Source organism: Cucurbita moschata, unplaced genomic scaffold, assembly GCF_002738365.1.
Source record: "Cucurbita moschata cultivar Rifu unplaced genomic scaffold, Cmos_1.0 Cmo_Scf00012, whole genome shotgun sequence".
NCBI classification, from domain to species: domain Eukaryota; kingdom Viridiplantae; phylum Streptophyta; class Magnoliopsida; order Cucurbitales; family Cucurbitaceae; genus Cucurbita; species Cucurbita moschata.
The window spans coordinates 4285736-4299745 of NW_019268528.1; the positions used below are offsets into that span (position 1 = coordinate 4285736).

At 39.0% G+C, this 14010-nt stretch overlaps 1 non-coding gene across 1 annotated transcript; it reads left to right on the forward strand.

The window, feature by feature from the left end:
• The first annotated feature begins 5258 nt into the window (after positions 1-5258).
• TRNAV-AAC lies at positions 5259-5332 on the forward strand. The gene has a single exon. It is a non-coding gene; the product is annotated as a tRNA-Val (tRNA).
• The last annotated feature ends 8678 nt before the right edge of the window (positions 5333-14010 follow it).

A 14010-nucleotide genomic window follows, 5' to 3' on the forward strand; every position in this document is an offset into this window, starting at 1 on the left:
AAATTGAAGACCAACTCCAAAATTGGACTATTACAAAGGTCTTAAATCTATTTACCAAATTTCAACCTTTAATTTTACTAAAAGATCATGCATCCAATTTTCAGAGAAAAATATCACAATTCATTGTAATAGAGAATCCCTAAATCTTTTTTCAAAATCCCTTATACTCCAACACCGTGAAGAATTTAATTATCTTCACATCGGTCTTGTTCAAGTCGCAGTAAAACCGTTATTCAGACTTGGACTAGATATTCCCGTCCTTATCTCCCTTCGAGATAAGAGACATGAAGACTTCTCAAATTCATTAATGGGAATGGTTCAATCTAATTTAGAGAGTGAACTAGTATATTTCAATTGCTATCCAAATTTTACTTTGTCGCTCAACGACCCACACATACTATCATCCCTTATGCTGGATTTACAATTAAAAAAACTTGAACATTAAGGCTGAAACTCATTCTTCGGTCGTCATATTAAGAGTTTATTACAAGCTCACGAATACAAATATTTCTCCAAGAGCATTACAATTCTTGCCAAAATGATCAACTATGCTCATAGAAGCAAATATTGGAAAGTCTTCCGTGGTTCAAAAAACCCTCTCTTGGGATCAAATAACAAGAAGTACTCTCTAGAAAATAGAAGATGTCAATCTTCCCAAAAGAAAAAAATCTCAAAACCTAGTCCAGATCATCGAACATGATGATGGGAGTGTTGAAATAAAATTCAACGAAGAACCTTCGTCAAATCCAAAAGTAAAAGAATTTCTAAGTTCTAGACCGAGTACTTTAGGAGTTTCTAGCTCAATATATGACCCTTTAAAGGTAAAGGATGTCAGTTATGATAAAAGAACAGCATAAATCCACTACGAAGATGGCTCAAGATCTCCCACCCATACCGATATGGATACCCAATTTGTCTACGAAAGTCAGTTTAATGTCATTAGAGCTGATTTTTAAATAGACAATGAATTGTTAAGGGCAGATTTTATGCAGCTGCCAACTCTTCAAAGAGAAATGCCTTCTTTCAAACCTACAAAGAACCTAAACGAAATGAATTGAGAGCTCAGGGGTATTCTCATATGGAAACCATGGAAGAAAATATATCGTTCTTTGAATGGCTTGAAAAAAATATTTTGCAAGTATGTACCTTGACTCAAAGGAACTGGAAGACTACCAGAAGAGGCGAGGTATATTCAAAACATCCTCCGTTGGAAGAAGTCGAATTTGACAACTACTACGGAGAAAAGGTCAAAGCCAGTCCCTTCAAAAATATTCCAGAAAGACTAGAAAAGGGCAATTTGACTCTAAAGGATATGAAAAATAAGATTTTATCCAGCATCAAAACAATTACTCAAATAAGATTTTATCCACGATTGCTACTGTAACGACCCTAAATTTCCACGTACCTAGAGTCGCCACTAACGTCTCATGCTCATCTCTAATGTAGAATAAAAATCTAAGAATGCTCATCTTATTAGCGGAAAAATTTAAAACTTCAGAATACATTTAAATATTGGAAAACACTGCCGAACTTACGTATTTCAAACATCGTGCTGGAGTTCAAAAAGATAGAATAAAACGATTACAAATTAATTAATATAAATGAATGAAATGCAAACGCCCTATCCTAACCAAGACTAGGAATTAAATATGCAACTATCCTATGCACGCGCCACAGTCTTTGATCACGATACCACCGTCAATCGTACATGGGCGCCTTGCCTTTACCTAAAAAAACAATATGGCACACGGCCTGAGTATTTCGAATACTCAGTAAGTGACCCTACTATAGGGGCCATGCTAATGCAAACACATGCAATCATGAATAGGGACCTATCTCTAATCATCTTAGGGGTGGCCTCCAGTATCGGACAAATTGGATGTGTAGTACTTCCCTACACACGACTCACACGTGCAAATGTGAGTCCCCAGGGCGCTCGCACACCCCCTGGACTCTCTGGTCAAGCTAATCTGTAGCGACGTCCGGAGGTCAGCGGAACCCCATAGTGTCATGCGCCTCATGAACACCCTCATCTGTGTGCTTTCGCACCTGTACGCATTCGCGCTCATCGTAAGGTGTGTGTTCGCACTCATCATCTCTAGGGGAAGTAGCCCTATGCTTATGAACATACAAAATGCATGAGGTCCCTCTAAATCCATCGTAATGTCTCTTCTGACACAACCCTCTAGTCTCATCTCTTTGTTACTCTAGGTAACGCATACTCGTGGATATTTATATTAATATCATTTTCATGCTCTTAGGGTTGTGTCCTACGTCGATCTAACGACATGATGCAATATGGCACTCATCATCATCTAGCATGCTCAATATGGAAAACATCATCATATTAAGGTAAAAATCATGCAATCATCATGCTCATCATAATGCCACAACGTGCGTCAAACATATCAAGCGTCACTCAACAAAATATGTATATACTAGCACATAACCTCAAGCATCATACAATTTATTTAGCCTATCCTATTGTAAGGCCACTTACTTGGTTGACCTTGGCCGAAGTACTCCCTAAATAGCTAAACGTAAGCTCCCATTCAGTGAGAGCTGTTTCGTACGTCGTCGGGGTTTGTTTCCTATCACACCGTTCACCACTTTTCGTTAGTATTTCACAATTAATTTACCTATAATTTAATAAATGTGAAATTCGGCTCTAAAACGGCCTTGGATACCTTAATCGGGGCCGAAAACAGATTCGGGAGGGTTGAAACGGTAGAAACCGGGTTGAAAACAGGTGAGCCGAGCCGAACAGCCGCTGGAGTCGCCGGAGGAGACGCCGGAGCGTCACCGGAGGGAGCCCGAGTCGTTTGTGCCGAGCCGAGCCGAGGGACTGCCTGCGCCGCTGTGTGACACATGGCAGCAGCAGAGAAAGCCACGTCGGGCGGTAGTGTCGAGTCGAAGCGCGGGTCGCAGTCCGGTTCGGGTCGCGGGCTGTGGGAGGCTACTGGGCCAAGACTAATCATTGGGCCTCGGCTTACTGTGCTGGGCCGCAAGTGTTTGGTTTGCAGGCCCGCTCAATTTGACCATGGGTCTAGTCTGGGTTGGTTCAACTCAACCGTAGCTTCTGGGTCGGTTTGAGGTTTGGGCCGCTGTAGTTAGGATGGGCCGAAGGCAGAGGCCAAGGGAGGAACGGGCTGGCTCTCTCGGGTTCTGGGTTCGGGTTGACCCGGATCCGTGGTCTCGTCTTCCTTACCCGACTTCGGTCGATTTTCTGGCGAGCTTTCTCTCTCCTTCCCGCGGCGTTTCCGTTGCCGATTTTGGTCCTCTTCCTTCCCTTTTCCTCTTTGTTCGTCGTCCTTCTTTCTTTTCTGGGAATTTTGCGGCCTAAAAGCCCCTAAAAGCCACGATCTAAGAATCGATTAAGAAACCTAATTTTCCGACCTTGGTTACCGACGATGATGCTTACGAAATAACACAAAACGCACCCTGAGTTATTGTGCTTTCGTTAGGGATCCTTCTTATGGTGGTAACAAGTCGTTTGGTGTCGGTTTGAGGGTGGTTTGAGGGCTCGTCGGAGAAACTGGACACTCGCCGACGTTTGTCCGAAATCTCTCTCTCTCTCTCTCTCAAAATTTTCTATCTTTTCTCCCTTTGCAGGTGTTCTGAAGATGCTGGGTGATATGAACCAAGAGACATCAATCATACAATATACTTCAATGAATATGTGAAGAAAAGGTTGTCAAAATTATCAAAATATGTTTCAATTCATGCTGCATTGAAGAAGAATAAAGTTTGATTGGTGTAAATTTTGGGTGGATTACAATTTAGAGTAATTTAGAGTTATTGTATTTTAAGACATTTTATTTACTTTATAGGTTACATTTACATAATGGGTAATTATGGTCATTAAGTATGAATGTTACAGCTTTTGGAATGCCTTTAATAGTTTCATTTTGAGGCTATATAAAGCCATGTTGTATTTGTAATGTAGACTTGAAAAATATATTAAGAGAAGCATTTGTGCTTTTCTTTAGCCAATGGCTAAACTTTCTTTGCAAATTCTTGTGTTTAGAACTTGCATGTAGAGTCATTCAAGTGGTATTGATCAAACCTCTTGTGTAGTGATTCAAATCACGAGTTTAGAAACGAGTTTTCTTTACTCTTGATCTTGATCATCAAGGTAATCCGTTCCATACTTTCCCTTGGGTTGATTTCCATATCATTTTGGTATCAGAGCAAAGATGAAAATATGAATTTTGAACTCTAAAATGCAGTGAGTAAAAAAGCACCCGGTAGGCAGCCAGCGAGCCTACTTGTAGGCTCTCATCGCATCCAATTCCTGGTAGGTTTCCACGGGCTTTTCTGCAGGCTCTAGGAAGTTCGGGCTTAACTCTATGGTCATCTGACCTTCTGAGAAGGCTTTAAATGGTGTTGTGGTGTAGTTGGTTATCACGTCAGTCTAACACACTGAAGGTCTCCAGTTCAAGTTTGGGCGATGATGCCATATTTGAGCTTTTTATTTTTATTTTGTTTCATTTTACAATCTCAATTCATTTTAGGCCTATACCAGAAAGTTTAAGAGCTTGATGAGCCCGAGAATCGTGCCCCCGAACACACTTGAGCATGTAATTACTTGTTTGGACTTTTATTGAAGAAATACTTGTAGGAATCAACGGGGACTGGGGTGGAGTGATTACGAGCGTGTTATATGCTTTTGATCTAGCCAAGAAATTCATGAACGAAACTTAGCATCAGAGGCCTAGGTTGATTGGTCCAACAGACTGTTTTCGCTGGACAAAGAGTCGTTGGGTCTTTCGTTGCGTGATTTTTGAGGCTTCAAATCTCAAACCGTGACGAAAATGACGCAATGAAAGGAAAATAAAATTGAACATTAAAATAATGCAATTTAAAATCAAACAACACCGCAGCTAAAACAAATTGAAAAGCAATACAAGCATGTGTTGTTAAGGTTTGTTACAAACGGAGAAAGGGTTCGCGATACTGTTTCGAACAAAATATAAAAGACCCAAAGCACGCAGACCGGATCGACACTCATAAACGACCCTTTAGTGGCAATGCAGCTCTCAAACGCTCCCCCCACCTCCAGCGCGACAGTTAGCGAAGGCCTGGAAAAGAAGTCTAAAATGCGGTGAGTAAAAAAGAACTCGGTAGGCAGCCGGGGAGCCTACTTGAAGGCTCTCATCGCATCCAATTCCTGGTAGGTTTCCACGGGCTTTTCTGCAGGCTCTAGGAAGTTCGGGCTTAACTCTATGGTCATCTGACCTTCTGGGAAGGCTTCAAATGGTGTCGTGGTGTAGTTGGTTATCACGTCAGTCTAACACACTGAAGGTCTCCAGTTCAACTCTGGGCGACGCCATATTTGAGCATTTTTTTTTATTTTGTTTCATTTTACAATCTCGATTCATTTTAGGCCTATACCAGAAAGTTTAAGAGCTTGATGAGCCCGAGAATCGTGCCCCCGAACACACTTGAGCATGTAATTACTTGTTTGGACTTTTATTGAAGAAATACTTGTAGGAATCAACGGGGACTGGGGTGGAGTGATTACGAGCGTGTTATATGCTTTTGATCTAGCCAAGAAATTCATGAACGAAACTTAGCATCAGAGGCCTAGGTTGATTGGTCCAACAGACTGTTTTCGCTGGACAAAGAGTCGTTGGGTCTTTCGTTGCGTGATTTTTGAGGCTTCAAATCTCAAACCGTGACGAAAATGACGCAATGAAAGGAAAATAAAATTGAACATTAAAATAATGCAATTTAAAATCAAACAACACCGCAGCTAAAACAAATTGAAAAGCAATACAAGCATGTGTTGTTAAGGTTTGTTACAAACGGAGAAAGGGTTCGCGATACTATTTCAAACAAAATATAAAAGACCCAAAGTACGCAGACCGGATCGACACTCATAAACGACCCTCTAGTGGCAATGCAGCTCTCAAACGCTCCCCCCATCTCCAGTGCGACAGTTAGCGAAGGCCGGGAAAAGAAATCTAAAATGTGGTGAGTAAAAAAGCACTCGGTAGGCAGCCAGCGAGCCTACTTGTAGGCTCTTATAGCATCCAATTCCTGGTAGGTTTCCACGGGCTTTTCCGCAGGCTCTAGGAAGTTCGGGCTTAACTCTATGGTCATCTGACCTTCTAGGAAGGCTTCAAATGGTGTCGTGGTGTAGTTGGTTATCACATCAGTCTAACACACTAAAGGTCTCCAGTTCAAGTTTGGGCAACGCCATATTTGAGCTTTTTAATTTTATTTTGTTTCATTTTACATTCGTAATGATGTCATTTGGCCTCACCAATGTCCCAACTATGTTAATGGAGTTAATGAACCGAGTGTTCAAGGACTGTCTAGACACTTTTGTGATCGTGCTCATTGATGACATCCTAGTGTACTCGAAAACAAACTTGGAACACCAGGAACACCAAGTCCGAGTCACCCTAAGAGAGAACAAGTTGTGTTAAAATAAAACTCACTAATCTGTAAAGTAAATCTCACACACACTTACGATAGAACGCTCTGATACCAATTTGGTAAAATACTACATGCGCATTTGTGAAGGAGATGTCGAGAGGGGAGAGAAAAGGAGACAACGAACATTGATTTTATCAAAAATCTTTTCTATTGCTCTGTATTTCTTTACTCTCTATTTTTGCTCTGGCTTTACACGAAAAGGATCAGGTATTTATACCTTTTCTAACACTAATAATAGGGTGAGAGAAACTCCCATATCCCCTCGGTCATTTCCTACAAAAACTTTGGGCCTTTTCTTTCACATATCTTTTTCAAATTAACTTTTCTAACAAATTAATTGCATTTGACATTTTAAGTTTATTTCAACAAAACTCCCCCATAACTTAAATGATATATTCAACGATTCAACCTGCGCCGTTTTCGTTTTTTTGAGCTCAGTCGTAGTTTCTTCAATTTCCTCTCCTTGTCCTTGAGCAGCAAACTAAGCTTGTCTTTTTCTGACGAGACTTCATTTAGATTTCTCGAGAATAGCCCATTTGAGACACCAATTCCTCATTTCTCCCGTTCTCAGCCACGCTCGACTCAAATGTCATAGCTTCTTTCAGTTTACTCAATTCTCTTCGTAAGTCCACAATGACATTTTCTACTTTCATTTTTGCCTCCTCCATTTTGGCTTTTATCACGAGTGATTATCTCAATCATGTGTCGTAAATTCACTGCGTCCTGTTGGACTCGATTCAGGTTCACATCGAGTGAGTCTTGACGTTAAGTTAGTATCTCTATATCTTTCTCCTCCCTCATTAGCTCTTCCATTAGACCATCAATCTCCATTAATAAGTCATTCTCTTTCTCCACACCTTCTTCAATTTTCTTCACGAGCTTAAAGATTACCTTCCCATTCTCTTCCTTCTTCTGTTTGAGATAGAAAGAATTCTTACTCAGCTCAGCCACTTCCTTCTCTAACCTTTCAATCTCCATTTCTAAAATTCTCTTTTCTTTTTCAATCTCTACTTTCTCATTCGAAAGGCGCTCGTTCAGAGAATTTAACATCTACAATTGAGACTTTTCCACAGATTTACCCACGGCAATTTTGGGTTGTAGCTCTGAATCTCTGTTCTCCTCCTCACGATCTGGCAGTTTCTTTGGCTCGTTCGCTGATCGCATGGGCTTCTTCTTCGTCATTGTTTTGGGATTTTGAAGGCATTGCAGCTTGCATTTCTGCCATCATTTCTCTCCATTCCATCTTTTCTTCTTCTATTTTCTCTTCCATTCTCATCCTCTTTCTTCTTTCTTCCTCAAATTCCCTTTCCCGCCATTGGAGTTCTCTCTCTTCGAGCTCAAGCTCTCTATTATCCGGTTGTTCATCCTTCTTCGATTTTCTCATCTTCGATACCGCGATTTCGCCAAATCCACTGCGTATCATCTCATTTTCAAAAGTTTCCACCATCTCACGACTACCGCCATCATCTTTCGTGCCGCCGTGTTATTTTGTTTTTAGCTCTTCATTTGAGCCATCAAGAGAATGCCTTTGTTTGTTGCGTGATCAAAAGCTAGGTTGATCGTTTCTTCCACCCTTGTCTCGACTCAACAATCTCTTGCAAAATACTCCACTCTGCCACAATTGTAACATTTGTTGGAGTTACAATCATTCGCATAGTGACCATATTTTTGACATTTATAGCACTAAATGTTGGAATGATATCTTTGACTGCATCCTTTAACACGCCAATTTGCTTGGCTTGACTGTCTCTTCTCCTTATAATGTTCTTCATTTTTGCTGCCTTGACCACCTCGACCATTTCCGCGACTTCCATGACCACAACCTCTACTTTGAACATTTTGAGAGTAGAGTACCTTTTCATCTTTGATAGATGCCTTGGTTTGAAGTTCTTGATCGAGTGTTTTCTCCTTCTTTTTCTTACATTGCTCGTGTGCCTCGAGAGAACCGACAAGCTCATAGACCGTGAACGTTGCTAGGTCTTTTGACTCTTCTATCGTAAATATAGCATTCTTGAAGTTGTTGGTTAGTGACCTCAAGATCTTCTCCACAACCTGCGTTTGTGGTAACATTTCTCCCTTTCGATTTAGTTGGTTTACCACAGTCTGTACACACGTAATGTAGTCAGATACATTTTCTGACTCCTTCGTTTTTATGCTCTCCAACTCACCACGAAGAGTTTTGAGACGCACTTGCTTGACTCGGTCAGTTCCTTTGAACACCTTTTCTAAAGTGTCCTACGCTTCTTTTGAAGTAGTTGCCCTAGCAATCTTCTCAAAGCCTGACTCGTCAACGGCCGGGAATAGCATGCATAATGTCGCCTTATCCTTTGATCACAATTCTTTTAATGCCTTGTTCTATGCCGCCGTATAACCCGTGGTATCCTTTTGTTCTTCGAAACCTTATTCGACTATCTCCCATGCGTCTTGAGAACCGAGAAGAGCTTTCATTTTGATGCTCCAATTCTCGTAGTTCGTCTTTGTTAATCACGGTAGCGACATTTGACCCATCATATTCGCCATCGACTAATACCAATTTGTTAAAATAAGACTCACTAATCTGTGAAGTAAATCTCACACACACTTACGGTAAAACGCTCTGATACCAATTTGTTAAAATAAGACTCACTAATCTGTGACGTAAATCTCACACACACTTACGATAGAACGCTCTGATACCAATTTGTTAAAATACTACTCGCGTATTTATGAAGGAGATGTCAAGAGGGGAGAGACAAGGAGACAAAGTACACTAATTTTATCACAAGTACACTAATTTTATCACAAGTACACTAATTTGACTATCTTTACCTAATGCATCACAAGTCCGAAGCTCTTGAAAAATTCAAAGAGTATAAGACTGAGGTTGAGAATCTATTAGGTAAAACTATTAAAACACTTCGATCAAATCTAGGAGAAGAGTATATGGACTTAAGATTTCAGGACTATATGATAGAACATGGAATAAGGTCTCAACTCTCAACCCCTGGTATGCCTCAACAAAATGGTGTATTAGAAAGGACAAATAAAACACTGTTAGACATGGTTCGGGATATGCAGTGGAGACTGCTACATACATTTTGAACATGGTTTCTTCTAAGAGTGTTTCAGAAACACCTTATGAGTTATGGAAAGGGCGTGAAGGTAGTTTACATCACTTTAGGATTTGGGGATGTTCAGCACATGTGTTGTTGCAAAACTCCAAGAAATTAGAACGTCGTTCAAAATTATGTCTATTCGTAGGATACCCCAAAGAGACGAAAGGTGGTTTGTTTTATGACCCTCAAGAAAATAGAGTGTTTGTATCAACAAACGCTACATTCTTAGAGGAAGACCACGTAAGAAATCATCAACCTCGCAGCAAACTAGTATTAAGTGAGATTTCTAAAGAAGCTACTGATAAAACAACGAGAGTTGTTGATCAAGCTGGTTCTTCAACAAGGGTTGTTGATGGAGCTGGCCCTTCTGGTCAATCACGTCCTTCTCAAGAGTTGAGAATGCCTCGACGTAGTGGGAGGGTTATAACTCAACCCGATCGTTACTTGGGTTTGGCAGAAACTCAAGTCATCATACCTGACGATGGCGTTCAGGATCCATTGACCTATAAACAGGCAATGAATGATGAAGATAGAGATCAGTGGATCAAAGCCATGAATCTTGAAATGGAGTCAATGTACTTCAATTCAGCCTGGGAACTTGTAGATCAACCAGATGGGGTAAAACCTATTGGTTGCAAATGGATCTATAAGAGGAAATGAGACCAAACCGATAAGGTATAGACCTTTAAAGCTCGACTTGTAGCAAAGGGTTATACCCAAAGAGAGGGGGTGGACTATGAAGAAACATTCTCTCCTATTGCTATGCTTAAATCGATTAGAATACTCTTGTCCATTGCCACATTTTATGAAAGATTTGGGAATGATGTGGGATTTCTGACTGACGATATCCTACAGTAGTTTTCCTGGTGTTGTACGTTGACAATATCCTACTTATTGGGAATGATGTGGGATTTCTTACTGACATTAAGCATTAGCTAGCGACACAATTCCAAATGAAAGATTTGGGAGAGACTCAGTTTGTTCTTAGAATCCAAATTGTTCGAAATCGCAAGAACAAAACACTAGCATTGTCTCAAGCATCGTACATCAACAAAATGTTGATTCGATATAAGATGTAGGACTCCAAGAAAAGAATTATTACCTTTTAGGCATGGTGTTCACCTCAAGAAGTTGAGAATATGAGACACATTCCCTATGCATCAGCAGTCGGTAGTCTGTGTATGCCATGCCATGTACCCGACTCGACATATGCTATGTTGCGAGAATTGTCAGCAGATATCAGTCCAATTCGGGATGTGCTCATTGGACTGCCGTTAAGAATATCCTCAAGTATCTTAGGAGAACGAGGGACTATATGATAATGTATGGTGTTAAGAATCTGATCCTTATAGGGTACACTGACTCAGATTTTCACACTGATGTAGATTCGAGGAAATCGACATCAGGATCTGTCTTCACTTTGAACAGAGGAGCAATAATATGGAGAAGCATAAAGCAAGGTTGCATTGTTGATTCCACCATGGATGATAAGATAAGGAATCACTACAAGGGGAATAAGATTCAAATTACCTTGTTGATCGAATATCTCAAGGCAAGAATACTTGATTGAGATTCGAATTACTCCACAAGCAAGATCGATCATGTCTAGCTTGAATGATTCTTGTTGATCAAATATCTCAAACACTTGTTTGAGATTCGAATCACTCCACAAGTAAGATCGATTACGTCTAGATTGAATGATTCTTGTTGATCAAATATCTCAAGGCAAGAACACTTGCTTGAGATTCGAATCACTTCACAAGCAAGATTGATCATGTCAAGCTTGAATGATTCTACATGCAACCTAAACTACATAGAATTGCAAAGAAACTTAGCCATTGGCTAAAGAAAAGCACAAATGCTTCTTTTACTATATTTTTTCCAAGTCTTCTTACAAATACAACATACATTGTTTTATATAGCCTCAAAATGAAACTATTAAAGGCATTCCAAGAGTTGTAACATTCATACTTAATGGCCATAATTAACCATTTTGTAATTGTAACCTAAAGTAAATAAAAACTCTTAAAATACATTAATGAAATACAATAACTCTAAATTGTAATCCACCCAAAATTTATCACATGAAACTTCATTCTTCTTCAATGTGGCATGAATTGAAATATCTTTTGATAATTTCAACAACATTTTCTTCACATCTTCATTGAAGCATATTGTATGATTGATGTCTCTTGGTTCATATCAATGGAGACTGGGTATGTTGCTGCTTGTGAAGCAGCGAAAGAAGTTCTTAACTAATTTGGAAATCATTCCAAATATGCATCTTCCCGTAACTCTTTATTGTGATAATAGTGAAGTAGTTGCAAATTCAAAAGAACCATGAAGCCATAAGTGAGGAAAACATATTAAGCGCAAATATCATCTCATAAGGGAGATTGTGCAACAAGGAGATGTGATCGTCACACAGATAGCTTCAGAGCACAATATTGCTGATCCATTTACAAAGCCCCCTCATGGCTAAAGTGTTTGAAGGGCACCTAGTGAGTCTAGGACTATGAGTATTGTAATCTAAGGCAAGTGGGAGAAAAAGCATGAATATGTGATGCCCTAGTTTATTGTATTTATGTCTTTCTCTCTACACAACATTATAAAAGCCCACTAGAGTTTTAGTCTAAGTGGGAGTTTGTTGGGTTTTATGTCCTAAAACTCATAGTTTGTAAACAAAAACATATTCTATTTTCAATAAAGTTATTATTGTTGTTTATTCAGTAAAGATTGTTATTGAATAAAGTGAATTTTACGATTATTAATCTAATTCCAATAAACTAAGAACACTCTTACTATAGTATGATTACTTGAACTATATGTAGAGACATAAGAGTGGATCAAGTTCAAGTATATAGTCAAAATAATCTATAGTACAGGGATAAGGCTGAGTACCTTATTTTGGGGACACTATGGATGCGGCCCACTTTTGTATATGATATAAACAATGTGATCACTAAATTGTACCTGTAGAGACATGTGAGTGGGGGCATCCTATGCAATGAGTGTAGAGACATGTGAGTGGGGGCATCCTATGCAATGAGTATTGCATAAGATCAGACCATGAAGAAAACCAGTCTCACTTTATAATGCCATTTACTATTAAGACTAATTTTTTCATTCGATGACCTAGGTAACTCGATCTTAATCCTGAGCTAACTATGAACTCCTATTTATTTGAAATTATCCTTAGATTTCCATGGGTGAGAGTGGCCCGTGTTCGCCGACTCAATAAGCCTCCCATTTCAGGGGTAAGACTAGGTGAATAGTTGGGGACATAGTGTGTAAGATGAAATTCACTCCTACCCACTTTTAGGAATAGTAGAGAGGTTTTTCTCTTTAGTACTAACTCCAAGTCTTGAACAAGGGGCCCCACCCTCTCATTGGCCCGAGAGGGATTCGGTTTAGTGGTTGAACCACAAACCAATTGTTCATTAGAGGATCAGTGGGTGATATAAACCAAGAGACATCAATCATACAATATACTTCAATGAAGATGTGAAGAAAAGGTTGTCAAAATTATCAAAATATGTTTCAATTCATGCTGCATTGAAGAAGAATAAAGTTTGATTGCTGTAAATTTTGGGTGGGTTACAATTTAGAGTAATTTAGAGTTATTGTATTTTAAGACATTTTATTTACTTTATAGGTTACATTTACCTAATAGGTAATTATGGTCGTATGAATGTTACAACTTTTGGAATGCCTTTAATAGTTTCATTTTGAGGCTATATAAAGTCATGTTGTATTTGTAATGTAGACTTGGAAAATATATTAAAATAAGCATTTGTGCTTTCTTTAGCCAATGGCTAAGTTTATTTGCAACTCTATGTAGTTTAGGTTGCATGTAGAATCATTCAAGCTCGACATGATCAATCTTGCTTGTGGAGTGATTCGAATCTCAAACAAGTGTTTGAGATATTTGATCAACAAGAATCATTCAAGCTAGACATGATCGATCTTGTTTGTGGAGTGATTCGAATCTCAATCAAGTGTTCTTTCCTTGTGATATTCGATCAACAAGGTAATCCGAATCTTATTCCCCTTGTATTGATTCTGATATGAACCAAGAGACATCATTCATACAATATACTTCAATGAAGATGTGAAGAAAATGTTGTCAAAATTATCAAAATAGGTTGCAATTCATGTCACATTGAAGAGGAATGAAGTTTGATGGTTATAAATTTTGGGTGGGTTACAATTTAAAGTAATTTAGAGTTATTGTATTTTAAGACATTTTATTTACTTTAGGTTACATTTACCTAATGGCTAATTATGGTCATTAAGTATGAATGTTACAACTTTTGGAATGCCTTTAATAGTTTCATTTTAAGGCTATATAAAGCCATGTATGTTGTATTTGTAAGGAAGACTTGGAAAATATAGTAAAGAAGCATTTGTGCTTTTCTTTAGCCGATGGCTAAGTTTCTTTGCAATTCTATGTAGTTTAGATTGCATGTAG